Raw genomic sequence first — 21,081 nt, forward strand, 5'->3', positions numbered from 1 at the left:
TAAATCTGCCTTCAGGTGGACGTAAAGCACCCCAATTCGTACTCCCCCATGACTTGGCCAACATTTACCCCTGAGATAATACTTGTGTAGGTGTATGTAGAAAGCACACAAATTGGTCAACTTTGTCTGCCCTGTTCTCCATTGGCATTGCGCTGCAGGTTGCTTTTCATAACAGTAATTACACAATGAACTTGGATGCCACATGCTTTGAAAAATGTCTGCTACTTATTGTGCTTCCCAAAGACTTGTCTTTCTTTACTGTGCTCAGAAATTACTTGATCCTTGAGTCACAGTGAAATAAAAATAAAAAGTGTTGGAAATGCATAGCCGATCAGTTGACATTTATAGAGAGAACAGAAAGAACTGAAAATTGACAGCTGGGCCTTTCTTCAGAAATGAAAAAAAAGAGGCAGAAGAAATTCTACAGATTCTGCATTTAAATTTTAAAAGTTCTCGATTCAGTTTACAGATGGTGACAGACCATCCGTGTTAAATTCCAGGTTTTACTGTATTTTCATAGAATCCCTACAGTGCAGAAGGAGGCCATTTGGCCCATCAAGTCTGCGCCGACTCTCCGACAGAGCATCTTACGCAGGATCTATCCCGGTAACCCCACATATTTACCCCACTAATCCACCTAATCTGCTTATCTTTGGACTCTGGGATGAAACCGAAGCACCCGGAGTAAATCCACGCAGACACTGGGATACACACAGTCAGTCACCCAAGACCGGAATTGAACCTGGGTCCCAGGCATTGTGAGGCAGCAGTGCTAACCACTGTGCCACCAGGCCACCCATTTTGTAGTTTGCTTTTACTTTTTCTCAAGTCATACTGTTGCTTTTACGTCAGTACTCATCAAAGCTCACTTTGCAAGGCTATAACATGTATAACAGTATAACATGGGAAAAATTCACAAGTGTATTCATTAGTACTTGACTAATTTTTGATTTTGGGTTTCAATCTAATCACCCCCGTCCAGACTTTTAGGCTGTGGATTCTATAAATTCACAGTAGGCTTGTAAATGGTGTTTTCTGTAGTTAGTCACACACTTCTCACTTGCTGATTACACTTTGTGTCTGTGCGAGTTTTCCTGTTTTGGAATGAAGCTTTTTCTTCATCTTTCAGTTACAGGAACATAACATAGATAATGGGGAAATTCTCTTATTGTCACTTCATTGCTCACAGCAGAATTTGGCCTTTATTAGGGCTTGTTCATGGAGCTTGCTGAACAGAGAGATGTTAACTTTAACCGCTTTGTAAATTTAAAACTTACATCAAGACTTATTCGGGAATCTCAGTTCACAGTGCACATCTTTTAAGCCTCTGTCATGGGACTCATCGATGGGTAAAGTGAATTAAAGCAATGTAGCTTTATGCATTAAAACAGATTTTTATGCCTCACTTGGCTTCTAATGTAAATTAGTTGCAACAGTCATTATCCATTTGAGAGACTGTGTTCCCATAAAAATATAAAATTGCACTTATGGCATCAAGTGCATGTATACTGTGTTGGGAGTAGTTTATTGTTTTTTCTGTTACTTTTGCTGCATTGTTACTCATTGCAGGTGACATTAAAAATTTAACTTAAGCCCTAAGTGACTCATGGTGGGAACAAAATTGAAGTATTTTGAACTTTGAATGAAGAAGCTGATGGTGTGTGTCTGTGCATATCATGAGAACAAAGAAAATAAATTGCCTCAAGTATCACAAAGCGATCATTTAACTTTTTTTATCTGGTTCGTCCTGGTCATCCATCTCTCAGTTGTATTGATGGGTTTGATCCTTTGTCGTTTAAAAAAAAGTATTTTGACAATTGTCTTTAAAATCCTAAGTTCACAAGTTAAGGCTGAGGATGCAAAACACCGTGAAAGATAAGTTGGGATGAATTAGGAGTCAATGGCAAGTTTGTGTTCGAAAGATTGTGAAGTAGTCTACAGTTTTAAGCTCCTAGAAAGTCTGTGATGAGGTTTGAGTTCAACCAAATGAAGAAAACAATGTAATACTATTTATAGCTCAGAAGGACAACACAAGGTAAGTTCCGAGGAAGAATAGTCATTGCAGTGCATGAAGTGCTCACTTAGAAGTCCTGAAAATCACTACTTTAAGTAATTCCTGCTCCTAGATCTCAGATTTTGCTCTCCCCTCTGCAGTCGCGGCCACTGACGGCTGGTCCAGAGTGCACGGAGGAGCACTATATAATTGCAAGAATAAGAGGCATTCTATGGAGACAACTATGCAATGTAGGAGAATGAGTTTTATTTGTGACCTGGGGAGGCAGAGACTCTAGTGATGGTTGAGCAAGGATTAATATAATTTTGATAAGGGTTATCAAATCTGCAGTTCAACTTCAGAATGACCATGAAAGAATTGAAAGCACAGGATTTTCATTTTCCATCTCAGGAAGTGAAAGAGGTTAAACTGGAACTGAAGCCACAGCGATAAGATGAAGAGTTAGTGATTGTATGTGAGTGCATGTAATGTGAAGGCAGTTAACAAGTATAGAGTGGATCCAGCAAACTAATTTAAGGAAGCCATTAATGGAAACGGTTGAAAGAGATCACAGGGAAATCACTGAATAGAAAATGAGTCAGACGGTGCGCCACTAACTGCAACAAAAAATATTTGAGAGGGAGCTGGATAGCCATGAATATTTCTGATTTTATGATTTGTTTAGAAGTACACAGTGCCAGATCCTATCAAAGACTAAAGTTATCCAACGTATAATCAGATTACAGAGTTTGAGTTCATGTGATATACCTTGGAGGAAACGGGATCATCAGAAAGATGACCATGCTGAAAACTCATGGATGTGTTTAAGTTTTCAAAGCGATAAATAATTTGGCTGTTACTAGATGTTTCATAATACTAAAATTTATGGAAACAAGGGCATTAGAGCTATGTAGTTGGACAGATAGAAGGGATCGCATCTGGTGATCATTGCAGAGGATGCACGTACTGGGAATAAGTGAGATTGAAGAGGCAGTATAAGTTGGTAATACTTAAAAATTCATTCAATAACTCTATGCAAGAAGGGAGGTTCCCCTCATTGCTGCCTGAGACAGGCTGGGATGTTGTGATTTTTGGAGGCCAAAGAACAGAATATAAAAGTATAAAATTTGATTTCAGTCATGATGTAGAGCTTTATGGGGAGATGCTTAATCAAGGACAATCGGAGAAAATAAAGGAGATTGGGAAAGCTTTCGCTTTAGGAGAAACAGAATTAAAAATTTTGGAACAAAATGCTCATAGAATTTATAAGACATTAGAACGAGTGGTTTTTGGAGTAGCAGAAAAATAGCAATTGATAGTTTTAATAAAGTTACAACTGGGAATTGGAAAAGAGAATTTCAGGCTACAAACAAAATATCCAACTGATATTTTTCTAGCACAAGACCACATTCCACTTGTCTTGTTGCCATCTTGTGAGATCTGTAATTCAGCTCGGGATGGGGATGTGTCACATGTGGAATACGTGAAATATTAACCTCCCTTTCAGTTACTGACTGACCTGTTGTGTTAGTGCAACATCTTATGTTTTGGAGGACAGAACTTGAGCATTGCTTTATATTTGATATTCTTGTGAATTATCCTGGTGAATGCTATCCTGATGAGCAGAAGATGAACACCTTTGGCAACTTTTTTCAATGGTTTTATATTTTCATGCAAATTTCAAGGGAAAAGCCAGTTTATAATATATTTACAGTTTATAGTATATTTGCTCGAGTTTTTTGCTTTTCATTCTTAACTGTAAAATTGAACTTTAATTTAAAAAATGTCTTGGGTTCATTGAAGGCATGACTGATTCATTTAGAGTGCCAAACAGTGTAATCAATTCTGATGGAACCAGATCATAAAATCCCAACAGAGCAGAAGGAGGCTGTTCAGCCCATTGAGTCTGCACCGACAACAATCCCACCTAGACCTTATCCCCATATCCCCATGTATTTACCCTGCTAATCCCCCCCTGACAATTTAGCTTGGCCAATCCACCTAAACTGCCCATCTTTGGATTGTGGGAGGAAACCGGAGCACCTGGAGGAAATCCACGCAGAACAAAGAACAAAGAACAGTACAGCACAGGAAACAGGCCCTTCGGCCCTCCAAGCATGTGCCGCTCCTTGGTCCAACTAGACCATTCGTTTGTATCCCTCCATTCCCAGACTGCTCATGTGACTATCCAGGTAAGTCTTAAACGATGCCAGCGTGTCTGCCTCCACCACCCTTCTTGGCAGCGCATTCCAGGCCCCCACCACTCTCTGTGTAAAAAACATCCCTCTGATATCCGAGTTATACCGCACCCCTCTCTCCTTGAGCCCGTGACCCCTCGTGATCGTCACCCCCGACCTAGGAAAAAGCTTCCCACTGTTCACCCTATTTATACCCTTCATAATTTTGTACACTTCTATTAGGTCTCCCTTCATTCTCCGTCTTTCCAGGGAGAACAACCCAGTTTACCCAATCTCTCCTCATAGCTAAGACCCTCCGTACCAGGCAACGTCCTGGTAAACCTTCTCTGCACTCTCTCTAACGCCTCCACGTCCTTCTGGTAGTGCGGCGACCAGAACTGGACGCAGTACTCCAAATGTGGCCTAACCAGCGTTCTATACAGCTGCAACATCAGACTCCAGCTTTTATACTCTATACCCCGTCCTATAAAGGCAAGCATACCATATGCCTTCTTCACCACCTTCTCCACCTGTGCTGCCACCTTCAAGGATTTGTGGACTTGCACACCTAGGTCCCTCTGTGTTTCTATACTCCTGATGACTCTACCATTTATTGTATAACTCCCCCCTACATTAGTTCTTCCAAAATGCATCACTTCGCATTTATCCGGATTAAATTCCATCTGCCATTTCTCCGCCCAATTTTCCAGCCTATCTATATCCTGCTGTATTGTCCGACAATGTTCATTGCTATCCGCAAGTCCAGCCATCTTCGTGTCATCCGCAAACTTGCTGATAACGCCAGTTACACCTTCTTCCAAATCATTTATATATATCACAAATAGCAGAGGTCCCAGTACAGAGCCCTGCGGAACACCACCGGAACACCACTGGTCACAGACCTCCAGCCAGAAAAAGACCTTTCGACTGCTACCCTCTGTCTCCTGTGGCCAAGCCAGTTTTCTACCCATCTAGCCACCTCTCCTTGTATCCCATGAGCCTTAACCTTCTTAACCAACCTGCCATGAGGCACTTTGTCAAATGCCATACTGAAATCCATATAGACGACATCCACGGCCCTTCCTTCGTCAGCCGTTTTTGTCACTTCCTCAAAAAACTCCACCAAATTTGTAAGGCACGATCTCCCTCTTACTAAACCATGCTGTCTGTCACTAATGAGATTGGTCTGTTCTAAATGCGCATACATCCTGTCTCTAAGAATCCTCTTCAACAACTTCCCTACCACGGACGTCAAGCTCACTGGCCTATAATTATCCGGGTTATCCCTGCTACCCTTCTTAAATAACGGTACCACATTCGCTATCCTCCAATCCTCAGGGATCTCACCTGTGTCCAACGAAGAGACAAAGATTTTCGTCAGACATGGGAAGAATGTGCAAACTCCACATAGACTGTCACCCAAGGCCAGAATTGAACCCGGGTCCGTGGCACTGTGAGGCAGCAGTGCTAACCACTGTACCACAGTGCCACCCTAAATAAATCACACATGATATATCAGCTGTTCAGTGAACATTAGGCCCACTCACTTTTTTCTGGAATTGAAATAAAAATCCTAAATTTTTGTACAGTTTCAAGAGTATTTATTTATATGCACTTGGAATTCAATTGTTTGGTAAAGTTCCTGAACCTGCTTAATGTGGCTGCTGTATTGATTAGGGAGGGGAGGGAGGAAAGAGGAAAAAATGTTTTGTTTTTTTTCACCTCCTGAATTTATTGTGTGTAAATAAACTGCATGAACTGCAGTCATTAAAATTATACATTAATAATACATTTTACCATCTGAGAAGATTTAAATTGCATTAGATTGGATTATCTGTGCTTAAATAATGAATTTGTTTCTGCTTTCAGTTCATTGGTTGATGTCAATTTTAAGGTTTTGTGTTTAACTGCACTATTTTAACCATCTGTAAACTTTAGACAAACATGGGCAAGGAAATGTCCTGCTGATTCATTACTCCTCTATATTGAGCACCATTTGGAGGAGGCACTAAGGGTGGCAAGGGTCCAGAACGTACTTGGGTGAGGGACTTCAGTGTCCATCACCAAGAGTTGCTTGGTAGTACCACCACAGACCAAGCTGGCAGGGTCTAAAGCTGTTAGACTAGGTTTAAAAAAAAATTAATTTATGGGATTTGGGTGTCATTGACTGGACCAACATTTATTGCTCATCCCAAATTGCCCTTGAAATGAGTGATTTGCTAGGCTAGTTCAGAGGAGTTCAGAGTCAACCGCATTGCTTAGGGCCTGGAGTCACATGAAGGCCACACCAGGTTAATATGGCAGATTTCTTTCCCTAAAAATCATTCGTGAATGAGATGGGTTTTTACGACAATCAACAATAGTTTCATGGTCATGCTTAGACTTTTAATTCCAGATGCTTCATTGAATTTAAATTTTGCTATCTATTGTGGTGCAATTTGAACCTGGGTCCCTAGAGTATGACCCTGGGTTTCTAGATTACTAGTCCACTGCCTCCCCACCTGTGACAGGTGATGAGGGAACCAACAAGAGGGAAAATCATACGTGACCTCATCCTCAACAACCTGCCTGCTGCAGATGCATCTGCCCATGACAGTAATGATAGGAGTAATATCTGTACAGTCCTTGTGGAGACAAGTCCCGTTTTCACATTCATCCCTATCGTGTTGTGTGGCACTACCCCCATGCTAAATGGGATTGACTTTGAACCGATCTAGCAGTCAAAGACTAGGAATCCATGGGGCACTGTGGGTCATCATCAGCAGCAGAATTGTACCCAACTACAACATATAATCTCATGACCTGGCATATCCCCCATTCTACCATTACTACCAAGCCAGGAGATCAACCCTGGTTCAATGAAGAGTACAGAAGGGCATTCCAGGAGCAACAGCAGGCATATCTGAAAATGAGGTGTCAACCTGATGAAGCTACAACACAGGCTTACTTGCGTGCCAAAGAGCATAAGCGCAAGTAATACACAAATCTAAGCAATTCCACAATCAATGGATCGGATCTCAGCTCTGCCACCCTGTTACGTTCAATCATGAATGGTGGTGGACAATTAAACAACCTACTGGGAGTAGGAGACTCCACAAATAATGGGGGAGTCCAGCACATCAGATAAAGTATTCGCAACAATCTTCAGCGAAAGGTACTGAGTGGATGATCCATATTGGCACCCTCTGGAGGCCTCCAGCAGCAGCAGCACAGATGACAGTTTTCAGCGAATTCGATTCACTCTACATGGTAGCAAGAAACGGCTGAAGGCACTGGATACTGCAAAGGCTGAGAGCTTTGATGATACTGGTCAAACTGTTCCAGTACAGCTACAACACTGGCATCTACCCAACAATGTGGAAAATTGCCCAGCTTGTCCTGTACAGATAAAACAGAACAAATTCAACCCAGTCATATATCGTCCCATCAGTCTACTGTCGTTCATCAGTAAACTGATAGAAGGGGGGTCATCAACAGCTCAATTAAGTGACCCTTGAGCAATAACCTGCTCCCAGATACTCAGTATGTGTTTTGCCAGGGTCAGTCTGCTTTTGACCCTAATACAGGTTTGGTTCAAATATGGACAAAAGCGCTGAATTCCAGAGGTGATGTGAGAGTGATTGCCCCTGATATCAAGGTAGCATTTGACACAGTGGGGTGTCAAGGAGCAAAACTGGATTCAGGGAATTATGGAAAACTGCACTGGTTGTAGTCATAGATGGCACAAAGGAAGATGGTGTGGTTAGCGGTCAGTCACCTCAGTTCCAGGACGTCACTGTCAGAGTTCTTCAGAGTAGTGTCATAGCCCAACCATCTTCAGCTGCTCCTTCAAAGACCTTCCTTCCATAATAAATGATGATGTTTGTTGATGACTGCACAATGTTCATCATTTGTGACTCCTCGCATACTGAAGCATTCCATACCCAAATGCAGCAAGACTTGGACAGTATCCAGGCTTGGGCTGACAAGTGGCAAGTAACATTTATGCCACACAAGTGTCAGGCAATGACCATCTCCAACAAGTGAGAATCTCACTATCACCTCTTGACATTCAATGGCATTACCATTGCTGATTCTTCCACTATCTCCCATTGCTGCCAAGCATAGTTGGAATTTTGTTTTTTAGGGGGAGGCGATGGCCTAATGGTATTATCACTAGACAATTAATCCAGAAACTCAGCAAATGTTCTGGGGATTGGATTCGAATCCAGCCGTGGCAGGTAAAAAATGAAATCTGGAATTAAGAATCTACTAATGACCACGAAAAACCCATCTGGTTCACTAATGTTCTTTAGGAAAGGAAATTTGCTGTGCTTACCTGGTCTGGCCTACATGTGACTCCAGAGTCAGAGCAACGTGGTTGACTCTCAACTGCCCTCTGAAATGACCTAGCAAGCCACTTGGTTGTATCAACGTTTCAAGAAGGCAGCTCACCACCACCATCTCAAGGGCAACGAGGGATGATCAATAAATGTTGGCCGGCCAGCCAGCGATGCCCATGTCCCACGAATGAATAAAACAAAATCAACATCCTGAGGGTTACCATTTACCAGAACTGGATTTGCCATATAAATAATAAGACTGCAAGAGCAGGTCAAAGGGTAAGAATCCTGCAATAAGTAAATTATCTCCTGGCTCCCCAAAGCCTGTCCACCATCTACAAGGCACAAGTCAGGAGTATGATGGAGTACTCTCCCCTTGTCTGGATGAGTGAAGTTCTAATGACTTTCAAGAAGCCCAACACCATCCAGGATAAAGAAGCCTGCTTGATTGGTACCCCTTCCACAAACAATCACTCCCCCCACCACCAATGCACAGTGGCAGCAGTGTGTACCATCGACAAGATGCACTGCAGGAACTCACCAAGGCTCCTTCCAAACCCATGACCACTATCATCTAGAAGGACCAGAGGAGCAGATATCTGGGAACAGGTTCTTCCCCTCCAAGTCACTCACCATCCTGACTTGGAAATATATTGCTGTTGCTTTCCTATCGCTGAGTTAAAATTCTGGACTTCCCTCCCTAACAGCACTCTAAGCGTACCTACACGTTAGCAGTTCAATAAAGCAGCTCACCACCACCTTTCCAAGAGCAACTAGGGATTGCAATAAATGCTGGCCTAGCTAGTGATGCCCACATATTGTAAATTAATTAAAGAAAATGTACTTATCAGCTGAATGGTTGACTTCCTTTAGATAACTTCTGGGACATGAGTGATGATCCTCACTCTGTCAATGTTGTATTTTTCTTGGCTCCGACTGAAACCACTTTCTACATAAGTATCGTGTATACATGTTACTTATGTATTAAGTACATGTGTAAAATCAGATTTACACAATCTCTTTATTTAGAAGAAGTCCTGAGCCTTGTAGAAACTTTTGTCTATGTGCAATTGATGATGACTGTGATGTGAAAACCAAAAAGGATGAAAGAAACAAAGATTCGGAATCTGATGAGAAGAAAGAAAATCTGCTGACAGATCTGCTGTAAATCTTATATAATTTAAATTTCAAAGAAAAACACATTTCATTTAGTCCAGCAATTTGAGCTACCTATGTCAGAAGAATTAAACGCTTGTTGATATTAGTCATTTGAAACAGTTATAACTATCCTCGAAGACCTACACATTCAAAGGAATCTAGATATGCCAGATTATATGTTCATGTCCTACCTCTTAATATTGAACAAAATATAATGCAGGTCCAGATAGAGAATGTCCGAGGTACATCTTTCAGGTGGCATCTGTGGTATTTTATCATTGTTAAGGAATGTCTTGTTTGTATAAAAATAGAAGATGCTGGAAATAACTGAGATTAGGTCAAGCAGCATCTGTGGAGTGAGAAAGAGTTAATGTTTCAATCTGTGATCTTTGATCCAAACTAGAAAAAGTTAAGAGATTTAAAGAAATTAAAGCTTTACTTAAACAAATGCTGGGCCTGTAAAACATGGTAATATTTCTTGTCCCTTTTTATTCTTTCAAAGGATGTGGATGTCGCTGGCTCGGCCAGCGTTTATTGCCCATCCTTAATTGTCCTTGAGAAGGTGATGGTGAACTGTTTGCTTGAACCACTGCTGTCCATGAGTTGTAGGTGTACCCATTGTTAGGGAGGGAGTTCCAGGATTATTTTGGCCCAATGATAGGGAAGCAAAGGCGATATGTTTCCAAGTCAGGATGGTGAGTGGCTTGGAGGGGAACTTCCAGGTGGTGGTGTTCCCATTATCGCCGAGAACCAAGGGACAAAATCTCAGAATAAGAGACTGAAATGAGGAAGAATTGCTTCACTCAGAGGAAGGTGAATCTTTGAAATTCTCTACTGCTGTGGAAGCTCGATCATTGAGCAATGTTCAAGACAGAAATCAATAGATTTCTGCATATTAATTACATTAGGGGAAATGGGGGATGTTGGGACAAAATGGCTTAGAAGGAAGTGATCAGCCATGATCTGTTTGCATGACAGAGTAGGAGTAAGCCATTCAGTCCATCTCACCTATGTTCCTATCTCCTTTTGTGGTGATAGTGCTGTTAAACTCCTGGGCCTTTGTCTGGGCTTGGCCGGACCCCAGACTCATTTCTCACTACTGCCAAAAACCCAGGATTATTTCAGTTATAAAAATTGTGATTGTTCTGAATTTCTGGGAACTGTTGAATTTGATTGAGAAAAATCAACTCTATTTGATAGCAAGGAGAGACACATCAGACTGAATTTCACAAAAACAAAATAACCACTGCTGCAGCTCAGGATGAATTGGGAGGCTGATGATGTTGTGGAAGCATTCGAGAAGTTTAAGCAAAAGTACAAGTTCTCTGAAGGGAACTACTGAGGAGGAAATGATCAACTACATCCATTTGTGAGCAGGAGGGAAAGATTTAGATTTGTTTCATAGCTGGGAGGCCAGTGAGGATGAGAGGAAGCACTTGAGACGATATTTGAGAAACTCAGCACAAATCTCCAGCCAAAGTCAAGCGATTGGATCCACCAATATGATTTTCTAAGCCTGAGGCAGGGACTCAAGTCAGTCTGTTGACAATTTCTTAATGAGATTGAAAAATGAAGCCAGTAAGAGTGAAGTAAACTGGATGAAAAAGCTGGTAGATCAGCTCATGTGGGACTTTGCACACCCTGAAATAATAAAAGCTCTGGACAGAACAAGTTCACAATATCGCAGGCTGCCAGAGCACATAAAACCAGAAGTAGACCAATGAACCTTCAGTTAAGTCAAGGGAAAGACTAGCAGGATTGATGCAGTGTAACTTTAATTGCTACATGCAGCTTCCACAATCTCTCAGGTACTCAATCCTCAAAAGAATACTGCTGTTTCAAAGACTAGAAAGGAGGACACTAAAACCTTCACATTGCTTCAGGTATCTGGCTTTTCTCTAGCCAACCTCATCAGTTCTGCTCTTCTCAGTTCTGTAATTTAAGCAAACAGTACCCTGTTCAAATTCCAGTTCCTAGTTTCATTTCACTTAAATCTTCTTGGAAGCCTCTCTTTTCATTACCTTGTTTCTGGAGCTAGCTTTCTTGCCCATTACTCCATTATTTGGCTTTCCTGCTTTTAGCAGGGCTGTATGAGCAACCTTCACTCTCACCGTTAAGCTCCAACTGCTATGAATTCAGCTGAAACTAAGCTGAAAAAACCTTTCTACCCTAAAGGTGCCCCTGGTTGCTTAGCAACAGTTTCTTTCTTCACTGCTCTTGTATACCCTTTCATGTTGTAAACCTCTCAAGTAAAATGCAGGCACAGTTTGAACTGAAACTAAAAGCCCCCATACATGCAAACACTATTGTTTAACATGAATCTAAATAGAGTTTTATCCTTCTTCCACAGGAACACTAATTTGAAACTCGCATAAATCTATATCTTATTTCTAATATCCAACAATATAACCATAGATCACTTATTCTGCTTCCTGACACCATTCTCTTGTTATTTCAGTTCTCTGCCTTGCTCAACTGTGACCTGTCTGTCCTTGGCCTGCTCCAATATTCCAAAGAAGGTCAACATAAGCTTGAGGAACAGCATCGTAGCTCTTAACTTGTCACTCTACAGCCTTCTGGACTCTTTCCATCCCCCTTTCACTTGTTTAAAATCCATTTTATTTTCATCTTTTCTCAATTCTGATTAAGAGTCATCATTGACCTGAAACATGAACTCTGTCTCTCTGTACAGATGCTGTCTGACCTGATTTTCTTCACCAGCATGTTCTGTTTTTATTTCTGAGGATTTAATCTTTTATGGGACGTGGGCAGTGCTGACAAGGTCAGCATTTGTTGCCCATCCCTGATCGTCCTTGAAGTCAGTGGTTTAATAGGCCATTTCAGAGGGCAGTTAAGAGTCGACCACATTGCTGTGGGTCTAGAGTCACATGTAGGCCAGACTGGGTAAGACCAGGTAAGGATGGCGGATGTATTTTTAATGACAATTGATAATTTCATATCCAACATCACTAGGACTAGTTATCAATTCCAGATTTAAATTGAATTCCAATTGAATTCGCATTCCACCAATTACATTCGTGGGGTTTTGAACCCATGTCCATTAGCCTGATCCTTCTGGATTACTAGGCCAGTGTCATTAGCACTGCACCACCATTTCCCCCTAAAGATTTCCAGCCTCTGCAGTATTTTGGTTTTGTAGGGAGATAAATTGTTCCCATTGGCAGAATTGTCAAGAACCAGAGGGCAGCAATTTAGGGTGATTGGCAAAAGGGCCAGAAATGACATGAGGAATAACTTCTTTGGGATTTAAAATACGCTGCCTGAAAATCTGCTGGAGACAATTGCAATCAGGCTTTTGAAAGGGAATTGGATGAGGTGCTGAAGAGAAAAAAATGCAGGGCTACAAGGAATGTTTTACTAGCTGAGTTGCTCTTGGAGTGAGTCAGCATGGTCACGATGGGTTAAGTGGCTGGCTGTGCTATAGCCATTTTATGATTCCATCAGTTCTACTTTCAGCTCAACATGAAATATGTTCTGACCAAGAGACTGGGATTTAGTTCCTTCAGTCCCACGCGCGACAGTGGGCAGATAGAAATTGAATTTAAGTCTACATTAAAACCTACAATGTTAATTATTTTTCCTGGGAAAGGCTGATAAGTTTAGGGATTCCTGGCTGATGAGGCGCCAGTCAGGAAAAAGAAGGTAGCGTACATTGGGTTTAGGCAATTGGGGACAAGTGAATCCCTCAATGATTATAAAAAGTGTAAGAGTACACTTAAGAGGGAAATCAGGAGGGCAGAAAAAGGTATGAGATGGATCTGGCAGGTAAGGTTAAAGAAAACTCCCAGAGGTTCTATAGCTATATTAAGAATAAAAGGATGGCTAGGAGAGAATAGATCCCCTCAAAGATCAGTATAGCCATCTGTTTGTGGAGTCACAGGAGATGAGGAGAAAATCATGGGTGCCAAAGAAATAAGGGAGACAAGTGGTGATGTCTTGGGCCGCATGCATATTGCTAGGGAGAAGGTATTTGTAGCCTTAAAGCACAATAAGGTGAGTAAATCCCCTGGACCTGATCATGCGCATTCTCGGATCTTGTGGGAGGCTAGGGAAGAAATTGCAGAGGCCCTTGCAGATTTATTTGTTTCACCTCTATACGCTGGTGAAGTTCCAGAAGACTGGCTAATGTTGTTTGTTCTTTAAGAAGGATAGCAAAGACAAGCCAGGGAATTACAGGCCAGTGAGCCTGACATTAGTGATGGGTGAGTTACTGGAGAGATTCTGAGGGACAGGATCTAGCAACATTTGGATAATCAGGGTCAGATTAGGGACAGTTAGCACGGCTTTGTGCATGGGAAGTAATGTCTGATGAATTTTTTGGAGTTTTTCAAAGGGGTAACCAAGCAGATGGATGAGGGTAGGGCAGTAGATGTTGTCTATATGGACTTTAGCAAGTCTTCGACAAGGTCCCGCATGACAGGCTAGTCTGGAAGGTTAGGTCACATGGGAATCCAGGGAGAGTGAGCTGATTGGATTCAAAATTGGAGCGATGGTATTAGGAAGCCGAGGGTGATGGTCGATGGTTGTTTCTCGGACCGGAGGCCAGTGACTAGTGGTGTGCCTCAGTGGTCAGTGTTGGCACCCTTGTTATTCATTTTTTATATATGATTTGGATGTGAGTGTACAAAGCATGGTTAGTAAGTTTGGGGATGATACTAAATTAGGAGATATGGTTGATAGTGAAGAAGTTTATCAAAAATTACAGGGGGTTCTTGATCAGTTAAGGAAGTGGGCCGAGGATTGGCAAATGGATTTCAATACAGATTAGTGTGAGGTGTTGCATTTTGGAAAGTCAAACCAGGATAGGACTTGTTCAGTGAATGGTAGGCTCCTGGGGAGTGTTGAGGAACGAGGGACCTAGGAGTAGAAGTTCATTGAAAGTGGCGTCGCAGTTAGACAGGGTGGTGAAGAAGGCGTTTAACACACTGGCCTTTATTAATCAGGGCATTTGAGTATAGAAGTTGCAACATTATGTTACAGTTTTACAAGTCGTTGAGGCCGCACTTGGAGTAGTGTGTACAGTTTTGGTCACCCTGTTACAGGAAAGACATTAATAAACTGAAACTCGGCATTTGGAAGGCAGTGATATAATCAGACAAAGTCAGCATGGATTTACAAAAGGGAAATCGTGCTTTACGAATCTATTGGAATTTTTTGAGGATGTAACTAGTAGAGTTGACAGAGGAGAACAGTGGATGTGGTTTATTTAGTCTTTCAGAAGGCTTTCAACCATGCCTCACATAATAGACTGCTATGTAAAGTTAAAGCACATAGGATTGTAGCTAATGTCTTGAGATGGAGAGGAAGCTGGTTAGCAGATGGCAAGCAACGAGTTTGCATAAATGGATCTTTTTCTGACTGGCAGTCAGTGACTAGTGGGGTTCTGCAGGGATCTGTGCCAGGACCTCAACTGTTCACATATATTAATGATTTGTAAGAGGGAACTGAAAGTATTATCTCCAAATTTGCAGACGATACAAAGTTAGGTGGCAGGGTGAGCTGTGAGGAGGATGCAGAGATAATTCAGCGTGATTTGGACAGGCTGAGCGTGTGGGCATCTGCATAGCAGCTGCAGTATAATGTGGATAAATGTGAGGTTATCCACTTTGGTAGCAATAATAGGAAGACAGATTATTACTTGAATGGGTGTAAATTGAGAGAGGTGGATACTCAACGAGACCTTTGAGTCCTCATGCATCAGTCGCTGAAAGTAAGTCCACAGGTACAGCAGTCAGTAAAGAAGGCAAATGGTATGTTGGCCTTCACAGCAAAAATATTTGAATAGAGGGATCGGGATGTTTTTCTGCAATTGTACGGGACATTGTGAAACCACACTTGGAGTATTGTTTGCAGTTTTGGTGTTCTTATCTGAGGAAGGATGTCCTTGCTATGGAATGAGTTTACCAGGCTGATTCCTGGGATAGCAGGTCTGTCATATAAGGAGAGACTAAGTTGGTTATAAAGTTTATTTATTCGTCACAAGTAAGGCTTACATTAACACTGCAATGAAGTTACTGTGAAATTCCCTTAGTCGCCACAATCCGGCGTCTGTTCGGGTTAATGCACCTAACCAGCGCGTCTTTCAGAATATGGGAGGAAACCGGAGCACCCGGAGGAAACCCACACAGACACGGGGAGAATGTGCAAACTCCATACAGACAGTGACCCAAGCCAGGGATTGAACCCAGGACCCTGGTGATGTGAAGCAGCAGTGCTAACCACTGTGCTACCGTGCCGCCCTGTTAGGTTAGGATTATATTCACTGGAGTTTAGAAGATTGAGAGGGAATCTCATAGAAACTTATAAAATTCTAACAGGGTAGATTCAGAAAGAATGTTCCCAATGGTGGGGGAGTCCAGAACTAGGGGTCATACCTTTTAGAACTGAGATGGGGAGAAATTTCTTCACCCAGAGGGTGGTGAATGTATGGAATTCATTTCTACAGAATGTAGTTGTTGAGGCCGAAACGTTACGTGATTTCAAGAAGAAATTAGATATAGCTCTTGGGGCTACAGGGATCAAGGGATATGGGAGAAAGGGGGGAATCAGGATATTGAATTCGATGATCAGCCATGATCAAGTTGAGTGGGAGAGCAGGCTCGAAGGGCCGATCGGCCTACTCCTGCTTCTAGTTTCTATATTTCTATGAAAGAGTGCAAAGAAGATTTACGATCATGTTGCTCGGGATAGTAGGCCTAGTTATAGGGAGAGCTTGGCAAAACTATGACTTTATTCCTTGGAATGTAGGAGAATGAGAGGTGACCATATTGAGGTATATAAAATCATGAGGGGCATGGATTGGATGGATGTATATAGTTTTTTTTCCCAGGGAAGGGGAATTGAAAACTAGGGGGCGTAGGTTTAAGGTGAGAGGGAAAAGATTTAAAAGATCTGAGGGATGACATCTTCACCCAGAGGATGGTGCATATATGGAAAGAACTGCCAGAGAAAGTGGTTGAGGGAGGTACAATAGCAACATTTAAAAAGCATTTGAATAAGTACGTGGATGGGAAAGGATGAGAGGGATATGCCGAAGGGTTTGTTTCTGTGCTGTATTGCTCTATGACTGCATACAGTTCAATGAATACTGAATTGGCATTATCACATCCTTTTAAATTAAAACCTGTTAGAACCAAGCAGGGAGTAGAAGGCAGGAGTCAGTTCACCCCATCTCACCTGGTAGTAACACAATATAAAGTAAATTGTAATAAGGAATGGGGAGAGGCAAAAGCCTTCTGTTGACACTTTTTGTTTTTAGGCTTCCATTTTTTCTTCTGAAACGGTCCAAATTAATCGGTCTCTTGTACACTAAAAATTTGCATAGGTTTAAATATTGCAGCAAATCAACAAGGTGGTACATTAAAATTAAAAATTGTGAAATTCTGGCAATGGAACATCTTTGCTGTGCTTTATACTGTCTTAGATATTTATATATGATGGCACAGTGCTGATGTTTATAACTATTTGTTTGGTGATGTATCCGAAGGAAGGAATTTCATTTGTCAATCAGAATATAGCCGCCTTCAAGGGTTGTTCTTTTCTATCTTCAAAAAATTTGTTCAAGATAAAGTAAAACTGCACGCAGTTCTGCTGTTCATTATCAGATTGTTAGCATAGGAAGTCCAAGGCTAACCACTTTTTTTAAACTACTTGATAGCATATTTGATTTCCTAATTTTTTGCTGTTCTCTTATAGATGCTGTCTGGCTGGCTGAGTTATCAGTTACTAATTAGGGCATCAGAGAAGAAATTTGGAATAAAGATTAATCTACAGATTGGTGAGTATAATTGTAAGCCATTGATTTGTTATCTGATAAGATGGAGATGATTGATATTGAAATATCTTGTTGAATAATTTTCACTGTAGGCATATTACTTGCATCAAATTAGCGTATGAACAAGGAGCAGGAGTAGGCCCTTCTGCCCCTTGCTTCACCATTTAATAAGATCATGGCTGATCTGATAGTAACCTCAAATCTACATCCCGCCTATCCCTGATAACCCATCATCCCCTTGCTTACCAAGAATCTATCCACCTCTGTCTTAAAAATGTTCAAACACTGCTTCCACCACCTTTTCAGGAAGAGAGTTCCAAAGAATTGCAACCCTCTGAGTGAGAACTTTATGCCTCATCTCAGTTTTAAATGGGCGACCCTTATTTTTAAATAGTGATCCCTCATTCTAGATTCTCCCACAATAGAACATAGAACATAGAACATAGAACATTACAGCGCAGAACAGGCCCTTCGGCCCACGATGTTGCACCGACCAGTTAAAAAAAAAACTGTGACCCTCCAACCTAAACCAATTTCTTTTCGTCCATGAACCTATCTACGGATCTCTTAAACGCCCCCAAACTAGGCGCATTTACTACTGATGCTGGCAGGGCATTCCAATCCCTCACCACCCTCTGGGTAAAGAACCTACCCCTGACATCGGTTCTATAACTACCCCCCCTCAATTTAAAGCCATGCCCCCTCGTGCTGGATTTCTCCATCAGAGGAAAAAGGCTATCACTATCCACCCTATCTAAACCTCTAATCATCTTATATGTTTCAATAAGATCCCCTCTTAGCCGCCGCCTTTCCAGCGAAAACAATCCCAAATCCCTCAGCCTCTCCTCATAGGATCTCCCCTCCATACCAGGCAACATCCTGGTAAACCTCCTCTGCACCCTCTCCAAAGCCTCCACATCCTTCCTGTAATGTGGGGACCAGAACTGCACACAGTACTCCAAGTGCGGCCGCACCAGAGTTGTGTACAGTTGCAACATAACGCTACGACTCCTAAATTCAATCCCCCTACCAATAAACGCCAAGACACCATATGCCTTCTTAACAACCTTATCTACTTGATTCCCAACTTTCAGGGATCTATGCACACATACACCTAGATCCCTCTGCTCCTCCACACTATTCAAAGTCCTCCCGTTAGCCCTATACTCAACACATCTGTTATTCCTACCAAAGTGAATTACCTCACACTTCTCCGCATTAAACTCCATCCGCCACCTCTCGGCCCAACTTTGCAACCTGTCTAAGTCTTCCTGCAAACTACGACACCCTTCCTCACTGTCTACCACACCACCGACTTTGGTGTCATCAGCAAATTTGCTAATCCACCCAACTATACCCTCATCCAGATCATTAATAAATATTACAAACAGCAGTGGCCCCAAAACAGATCCCTGAGGTACACCACTTGTAACCGCACTCCATGATGAATATTTACTATCAACCACCACCCTCTGTTTCCTATCCGCTAGCCAATTCCTGATCCAATTTCCTAGATCACCCCCAATCCCATACATCTGCATTTTCTGCAGAAGCCTACCATGGTGAACCTTATCAAACGCCTTACTAAAATCCATATATACCACGTCCACTGCCTTGCCCCCATCCACCTCCTTGGTCACTTTCTCAAAAAACTCAATAAGGTTAGTAAGGCACGACCTACCTGCCACAAAACCATGCTGACTATCACCTATCAATTCATTACTCTCCAAATAACTATAAATCCTATCCCTTATAATTTTTTCCAACATCTTGCCGACAACAGAAGTGAGACTCACCGGTCTATAATTCCCGGGGAAGTCTCTGTTCCCCTTCTTAAACAATGGGACAACATTCGCTAACCTCCAATCTTCTGGTACTATACCAGAGGCCAACGACGACCTGAAGATCAGAGCCAGAGGCTCTGCAATCACTTCTCTTGCCTCCCAGAGAATCCTTGGATAAATCCCATCCGGACCAGGGGATTTATCTATTTTCAGACCCTCCAGAATATCCTGCACATCCTCCTTATCAACTGTAATACTGTCTATTCTACTCCCCTGCAACCCAGTGTCCTCCTCAGCTATATTCATGTCCCCTTGCGTGAACACCGAAGAGAAATATTGGTTCAATGCTTCACCAATCTCCTCCGGTTCCACACATAACTTCCCTCTGCCATCTATAACTGGCCCTAAACTTGCCCTAACCAACCTTCTGTTCTTGACATACCTATAGAACGCCTTAGGATTCTCTTTAACCCTATCCGCCAAAGTCTTCTCATGTCCCCTTTTAGCCCTTCTAAGCTCGCTCTTCAACTCCCTCTTAGGCAATCTAAAGCTTTCTAGTGCACTACCCGAGTGCTCACGTCTCATCCGAACATAAGCCTCCTTTTTCTTTTTAACCAACAAAGAAACTTTTTTGGTGCACCACGGTTCCCTAGCCCTACCAATTCCTCCTTGCCTGACAGGGACATACCTATCACAGACTCGCAGTAGCTGCTCCTTGAAAAAACTCCACATGTCGGACGTTCCCAGTCCCTGTAATCTCCTAGTCCAACCTATGTTTCCTAATTCTCTCCTAATAGCCTCATAATTACCCTTCCCCCAGCTAAAACCACTGGCCCGAGGTTCATGCCTATCCCTTTCCATCACTAAGGTGAACGTAACCGAATTGTGGTCACTATCACCAAAATGCACACCAACTTCCAAGTCTAGCACCTGGTCTGGCTCATTTCCCAGCACCAGATCCAATATAGCCTCACCTCTAGTTGGCCTGTCTACATACTGAGTCAAAAAACCTTCCTGCACGCTTTGAACAAAAACTGACCCCTCTAACGAGCTAGAGCTATAACAATTCCAGTCAATATTAGTCAAGTTAAAATCCCCCATAACAATTGCCCTATTACTTTCACTCCTAAGCAGGATTGACTCCGCAATCCTTTCCTCAACCTCTCTAGAACTTTTAGGAGGTCTATAAAAGACTCCCAACAGGGTGACCTCTCCTCTCCTATTTCTAATCTCCGCCCATACTACCTCAACAGATAAGTCCTCATCAAACCTCCTCTCTGACACTGTGATACAATCTCTGACCAATAATGCTACCCCTCCCCCTCTTCTACCTCCTTCCCTACTTCGACTAAAACATTTGAACCCCGGGACCTGCAGCATCCATTCCTGCCCCTGCTCTATCCATGTCTCTGAAATAGCCACAACATCGAAGTCCCAGGTACTGATCCACGCTGCAAGTTCACCCACTTTATTGCGAATACTCCTGGCATTGAAGTATACACATTTCAAACCCTGCTCCACCCCACCTCTGCAATGCCGTGCATTGCAGTCCCCATCCATGCATCCCTCACTTTCAGCCCCACTACTCAGGATCCCTCCCCCCCCCCCCCCGAATCAGTTTAAACCTCCCTGCATGGCCTTAGCAAATTTACCCCCCAGGATATTGGTCCCCTTCTGATTAAGGTGTAGACCATCCTTCTCATAGAGGTCACACCTTCCCCAGTACGAGCCCCAATTGCTTAAGTACCTGAACCCCTCCCTCCTGCACCATCCCCTCAGCCATGAATTCAAACCTTCCCTCTCCCTATTCCTCTCTAAACTATCCCGTGGTACAGGCAAGAGTCCAGAGATA

General features: G+C 42.4%; 1 protein-coding gene across 7 annotated transcripts in view; it reads left to right on the forward strand.

Moving 5' to 3' along the window:
• tbc1d5 (TBC1 domain family, member 5) overlaps positions 1 to 21,081 on the forward strand; it is a 494,311-nt gene that overhangs the window by 98,665 nt on the left and 374,565 nt on the right. For all 7 annotated transcript variants that reach the window (XM_078235915.1, XM_078235905.1, XM_078235953.1 and 4 more), the window contains exon 2: positions 17,367 to 17,448. The gene's annotated coding sequence lies outside the window, so the exon portion shown is untranslated. The remainder of the gene's footprint in view (positions 1 to 17,366; positions 17,449 to 21,081) is intronic.

Source organism: Mustelus asterias, chromosome 2 (genome assembly GCF_964213995.1).
Source record: "Mustelus asterias chromosome 2, sMusAst1.hap1.1, whole genome shotgun sequence".
Taxonomy (NCBI): domain Eukaryota; kingdom Metazoa; phylum Chordata; class Chondrichthyes; order Carcharhiniformes; family Triakidae; genus Mustelus; species Mustelus asterias.